This window comes from Malus domestica, chromosome 16 (genome assembly GCF_042453785.1).
Source record: "Malus domestica chromosome 16, GDT2T_hap1".
Classification (NCBI taxonomy): Eukaryota; Viridiplantae; Streptophyta; class Magnoliopsida; order Rosales; family Rosaceae; genus Malus; species Malus domestica.
The window spans coordinates 36,210,141-36,216,884 of NC_091676.1; positions in this window are offsets into that span (position 1 = coordinate 36,210,141).

Consider the following 6,744-nt stretch of genomic DNA (forward strand, 5'->3'; position numbering starts at 1 on the left):
TCTATAAGTGTGTCTATAAGAGGAAGAGGAAAGCTATCCTTCGGGCATCCTTTGTTTAGGTCGGTGTAATCGACACATATTCTCCACAGGACCTTTTGGAGCAGGAGATTTTCCTTGGTCAATTCTTCTTAACAAGGACAACATTTGCTACCCACGTTGGATAATTGACTTCGCGGACGAAGCCTATGCCTTTGAGTTTTTCAACTTCTGCCTTCATTACCTCGTACCGTTCAGCGTCATAAGATCTTCGCTTTGTCTTACTGGCTTGGTCTTGGGGTCAATACTTAAGTGATGACAGATGATATCGGGAAAGATGCCTGGCATGTCCTCGTATAACCAGGCGAAGACTTCAGCGTTCTTTTGCAAAAAAGAGATCAATGCCAACCGAATGGGTGGTGACAAGATGGTGCCAATCTTCACCATGCGATCTGGATAATCTTTTGAGATAAAGACCTTCTCCAACTCTTCAGCGGGTTGTGCTTGTTGGGTGACAGAGTCATCTCGAGGATCGTCGGGTTGACTGTTGCCACCATGAAGATCCAAGTTGGCTTCGTCTAGGCTGGTCTTTATGACTTGGTCATGTATAGAAAGGGTTTCCTTAGGCACTGGCAGGTGTTGTTGCTTGACCGAAGTGTTGTAACATGATCGTGCACTAAGTTGATCTCCTCTGATGTAACCATTACCATAAGGGGTTTGAAATTTCATCAACAACATATGTGTGGATACCATGGCCTTGAGATCGTTGATCCCTGTGCGTCCCAAGATGACTTTGTATGTCGTTGGGCAATCAACCACCAAGAAGTTAGTGGTAATGGTAGCTGTGTAAGGGCCTGTACCAATAGTGAAAGGTAAGTGTATGCTCCCCAAAGGTTGCACGATATCACCGAAGAAGCTTATCAGAGGAGAAATCGAGCGATCGAGCAAGTGTTCAGCTACATTAAGTGCCTTGAAAGCTTCAGCAAACATGATATTGACCGAAGCCCCCGTGTCTACCAGGATTCGTCGTACTTCAAAGTTAGCTATGTGAGCTTCCACGATCAGTGGGTCATTGTGAGGGAAGATGATACCTCTTTCTTCCTCAGGATAGAAACATATTGGATCCCAGTTAGGCTTTTGATACTTGCCTCCCCTGATGTATTGCACGTGAAACAATTGGTGGCCAGACCTTAAAGCTCATTCACTATTTTTCATGGCCCTGTTGGAAGATTTAGATATGGGTGTACCACCACTTATGGAATATATCACATTCACCTAGCGTTAGTTACGGTTACCCCTTGGAGGGTGAAGGAGAAATTGATCAATTTTTCCTTCACGTGCCAAAGCTTTAATATGATCACGAAAGGTGATACACTTCTCGCTGTCATGGTCGTTATACTCGTGGTAGCAGCAAAACGTGCCTGTGTTCTTCGTGGGCTTGTAACCCGACTACTTCGGCATTGGCTTCGGTATCAGGTGTGCTATGCTGGGATAAATTGCTACGCATGTGGCGTTCAAAGGTGTGTATGTCTCATACCTTGGGGTAAGGCCTGTCTTGACACATACTTGGCCCACTGTGTTGACTGCCTGGGGGCGGGCATTATCCTGGTGATACCTTTGGTTATCGCGATAGTGTCCCTTGCTCCTTTTACTAAAATAAGACTGGTGAAGATGTAAATCTTTCCTTTTGCTCTGAGATTGATATGTTTGTTGACTTGGCGAAGTATTAAGTAAGGCAGGGGGAGGCATTGCTGCCGTTTGGAAGGTCGAAGTCTTCTCATTTGGTTGGATCTAGCTTCCACTCCCTACTTGCTGATAAGGGGTGGTTGTGGGGGGTTTCCCTTAGTATGTCATTGTCTCGGCGGAGGCATGGTTATAAGCCTGGGCCATCACCTTAGAGTAAGTCTTCTAAGTGTTGGCATTGATCATGTACTTAAAGAAACAGTCACGTAGGCTTTCCGTGAAGGCTTTGAGGGCAGTCTTGTCGTCTGCCTCGGCATAACGGGAATACTCATGGTTGAAGCGGCCAACATACATACGTAATGACTCGTCTGGCTTTTGACGAATAGTGTACAAGTCATCCGCAAAGTGCAAGCGATCGATCTGGAAAATGTGTTGAGAAACAAACAGTTTCCTTAATTCCTCAAATGAGTCTACCGTCTCTGGTGGAATACGAGAATACCAGTTTAGAGCTCCACCAGAGAGGGTAGAGGGGAAAAGAATACATCGCTTTTCGTTGATGTGCATTTGGTATGCCATGGTGGACTCACAAAGGTTAAGGTGTTCAATCGGGTCCTCCTTTCCAGTATAAAGTTGCAAGCCAAGCTTCTGCTTTGTCTTTGCTTGGAGGGGGTGTCGAGGATTCTCCTTGTAAGAGGGCCAAGCCTAGGTTTGTTCCAATCAGGTATCTTAGCTTGTCGTTCGACCTTCAACTTGTTTACTTCCTTAAGAAGCTGTAAGATAAGAGGATCCTGAGTGGAGTCATGTACCACTGGAGCTTTCTTTCGTAAATCTCCATCTCCTCTTGGAAGTATGAAGGTTTGATCAAGCGCATGCGATTTTTCCCTGGACTCGCCGTACTGACTTCCAAGGTATGTCTGTCGGAACATCTCTAAGTCCCTTATACCTTCGTGTTTCTTTAGGACTTGTTGCCCCTTCCTCAAATTGGTAGCCGGCCTGGGACATGGGAGGGGACCAAGTCTTTCAGAGACCCTTGGGTCAATGATCTTTGAGCTTACATAGATAGGATTGTCTCGACGTTGCTTTAGGAAATCTCGACAGTCACGAAAGACGGCTTTCGATCATTCCACTCGTTCTGTAAGGAGGTGTCTTCCTCCACTTCTCCTACTTCGGGTCGAAGCAGCTGGGTTGAGAGAAGTCTCATGTTGATCAATGTTTTGATGATTAGCTCGCTCCTCATCAGAGATACCCATGTCGAAGGAAGGTAACCTTCCGTGTTGGGGGGCACCGAGATAATGGTTGATATCCATAGGGGTAAAGAGCTCGCGTGTTTGAGTACGCCTAGTTTCGTGAAGCATCTCAAAGAACTTCTCATACTGCTCATGGAGGACCTCATTCTTCATTACTATCTTGTTGTTCTGAGCTTTTAGCTCATCAACTTTAGCTTGAAGAGCAACCCTGTTTCCTTTCTTCTTTCATTGCCTCGCACCAAGTGCAAGAAGGGTGTCATTCTGCATGCTGTGGCTTCCTTCGCTCCCCATGTTGGAGAGAGATGCCTGGTCAAAAAAGAGTGTACGAATGGTGGAAACCAGCTTAACAAAGCTGAAGAAAGTGGGAATAAGTGTCGTTCCCACAGACGGCGCCAAATGTTGATGCACAAAATTAATGAGGACTTTGGTACAACAGAAAGTGTTAAGTTTGTGACCTTTGCTAGATTGCTCCGGTCACTAGTGTGGATAAGTATGTAAATGGATAGGGATAGGGAAGCAAACATATGATGTACGTAGTTCACCCAGATTGGCTACGTCTACGAAGTAGAGGAGTTCACATTAATTGTGAAGGGTTTACACAAGTACATAGGTTCAAGCTCTCCTTTAGTGAGTACTAGTGAATGATTTAGTACAAATGACATTAGGAAATATTGTGAGAGAATGATCTCTATTTATAGAAAAGAGTTTCTAGTTGCATTCTGACATTGACACATGTCGTGTTGTGATTGGCTTCTGATGTTGACACGTGTCACGCTATTATTGGCTTCTAATGTTGACACATGTCGCACTGTGATTGGCCTCCTGGTTGGAGGGAAACTCTTATGGGTCCTTGACGGTATAACGTTGACCAGTGCTTAGTAGTTTCGGGATTGGTCAAGTATGGTACAAACAGAACGTACTTTTGATCACCTAGTTAGTGATAATAGCGGCAGGCTGCCGAATAATTTTGGAGTATTGGACGTACTTTTGATTACCTGGATGGTGATAATAGTGGTAGGCTGCCGAATAATTTTGGAGTACTAGACGTACTTTCGATCACCTAGTTGGTGATAATAGCGGCAGGCTGCCGAATAATTTTTGAGTACTGGACGTACTTTTGATCACCCAATGGGTGATAATAGCGGTAGGCTGCCGAATAATTTTGGAGTACTTTTTTTTTTTTTTAATTTTTTTTTTGCTTTTGCTTTCTCTCTGTTCATTGCTTCTTCCTTTCTCTTTTTGCTTTTGCTTTCTCTTTTCCTTTTGCTTTCTCTCTGTTTACTGCGTCTTCTTTTCTCTTTTTGCTTTTGCTTTCTCTCTGTTTTTCTTTCTTTTGGCAGATGGCAGACAAAAGAAATAATAATAGATTGATTATTAAGAAAGCTTATCTTATTCCTCTCTACTGTCGGTCTGGTCTTCTTGAACTGATTTTAGGCAACTGCACTGGGGACACTCTCCTATGTCCCACTGAATCATTCCCCTTCCGCGGCATTTCGATCATGATGGTCCTTGTGCTTCCACCATCATCGCTGCAACTGCAACTGCCTAATATAATTGTAACTTTGTCATACGTCCCACCGGACACATCAGCACGCAACACAACCTTCACCTGAGGGAAACCATCCAAGTACTGCAACCCATGATACGTCTTGACAAGCCTGAATAGGATCGTACGGGCCACAAGCGACGCGGTGAAGAGATCGCTGAGGAGTACGGATCTCTTTGTGCCTCCGTGGCGGAAGAATCGTTATATGCAGAACAAGTGGTTCAGTCCTTACAAACAAATCGTGAATTTGATGACAGAGAAAGCCTTCTCATGAAACTCGGCCATTTTTGCTCATGTATATGCAGCCAAATGCCGCTGGGTTGGGTTTGACGACGCCGTTTCCAGCTCTACCATCAATAGCCGTCTCTATGTCCGTAATGGATTTGTCCCCCCAGCTATGTACCAGTGGTTTGCATGAACCAGAGTGACAGAGAGACAGAAAGAGAAAGATCTTTTGCTTTTGAGAAAGAAGAGTGGGGAGTGCGGCTTGATGGTTTGCTTGCTTGTCCAAATTCACCACCGTGGAGGCTGGCGGCCTGCTGCTGATTGGGGACATGGCCTTGCTCTGCCGCCGCAACTTTAGTAGGGCTCGGGACCCTCCAGCTCCTCCAGCTGCTGGTTGCTGGATAATCTCGCGAATTGAGAAAATGGGTTCTTCTCAAATCCTCAACACACCTGAAAGATGTCGCATTTCTTCCAATTTTTCACCGCCAATTCTGTATCCAGTGATATTGATTGTGTACATTAAGTAAGGGGGAGGCGGATCTTCCTCTTGGGTGTGAAAAAGAGAGAGAGAGAGTTTGGTTTTTTTTTGTGACTTGTCTGTAAGAGGATAACAGAGTGAGAGAGGGCTGGAGAGTTTAAGGTTTGTGAAGGTTTTCTGGAAAAGGCCAATGAGGGAGGTTCTGGGTTCTTGGGTTGTGCAGATTCACGGTGGATGAGATGAAAAAAATGAAAGAGAACCGACATAGCTTTTCATGTCGATTCCCACAGACGACACCAAATGTTGATGCACAAAACCGGGAGGTCTTAGAACAATGTAAATCCGACCGTGAATCTGTAAGAAAGTAAAAAACACAAGATGTATCGTGGTTCACCCCAATGTTTGGGTTACGTCCACACTGATGTTGATTGTATTTCTCTGTATGAATGTATGGATTACAAGTGTGAGAGGGAGTCCCCCAGAGAAAGAGAGAGTTTGAGAGAGTTTCTCTGTTTGTGAGCCTTGTGGCTTTGTAATGTGAGAGTGAGGCTTGAGGATTGTGAGGGTGAGGATGCCCTTTTATAGACTAAGGGCTCCTCCCCTTTTACATGAATCATGGGCTCAATGTCTGGAAGCCCAGGTAACGAGGCCCAATATAATATGGTACTAACATATACTACAAGGAACATAAATTTGATAAAGTATGGTATTCCAAAATATTCTCAGTAAGCATGATAATCATAAAGTGTAAATCTAATTTACTCATGCTTTTCATGCATGCATTTCTACTGCTAAAACATGCATTTTAGAAAGGGTCCACTCACAGATACTCCGTCGTCGATGAGCCGTGCAAAATAGGAATGACAGAATCACCGCTAATTGTCGCACCTTGCACAATGGTTAACTCACCGTGGTTTGGCCGGAAAACGCCTCGAAAGTGGCAATGCTCGTTGAAAAATTTGAAAAAGCTACTCCAAGCTATTTTCAACGTCGTAAATCATGAAACACGTCGGGGAAGATGATGAATAGTGACAACATTGTTAGAGAGTTCCTCAGCTTGGCACGGGGTTATCGAGCTTCTCCGCTCATGTGGTGGTGATTTGGGGTTGCTCTATGTGTGTGTTTCAGAGAGGAGAAGGAGAGTTGTAGAGAGAGGGCTCAGGTAAGAGGGGAGAGAGTTAGAGAAAAATGGAGAGAAAGTGAGAAGTAAGGGAGAGAGATAAAGTTTGATATTTTTAGAAAAGGGTAGGGGGACTCACGGGTCCAAAGGAAAAAAAAAGAAAAAAGGTTGGGGGGGAACCAAAAAAAGGAAATGGGCCCCCATGTGGCATACATAACAATGTCACTAAAGACGAAATATGAAAATATCTGAAAAACGTCCGACGTTTGGAACGTAAAATCTTCGTTATAACTCCAAATTCGAATCCATTCGCGCCTACGCGTTCGTGGTGATAAGTACGATACAAATAACTTAATTAAATTAAAACTATGTGTTTCGATGATACGATCAACGAAAGTCAACAACTATGCCTCAAAGGCATTTTGGTAATTTCATAAGTTCGTTATTTATGAAAATACATTAAATTTGG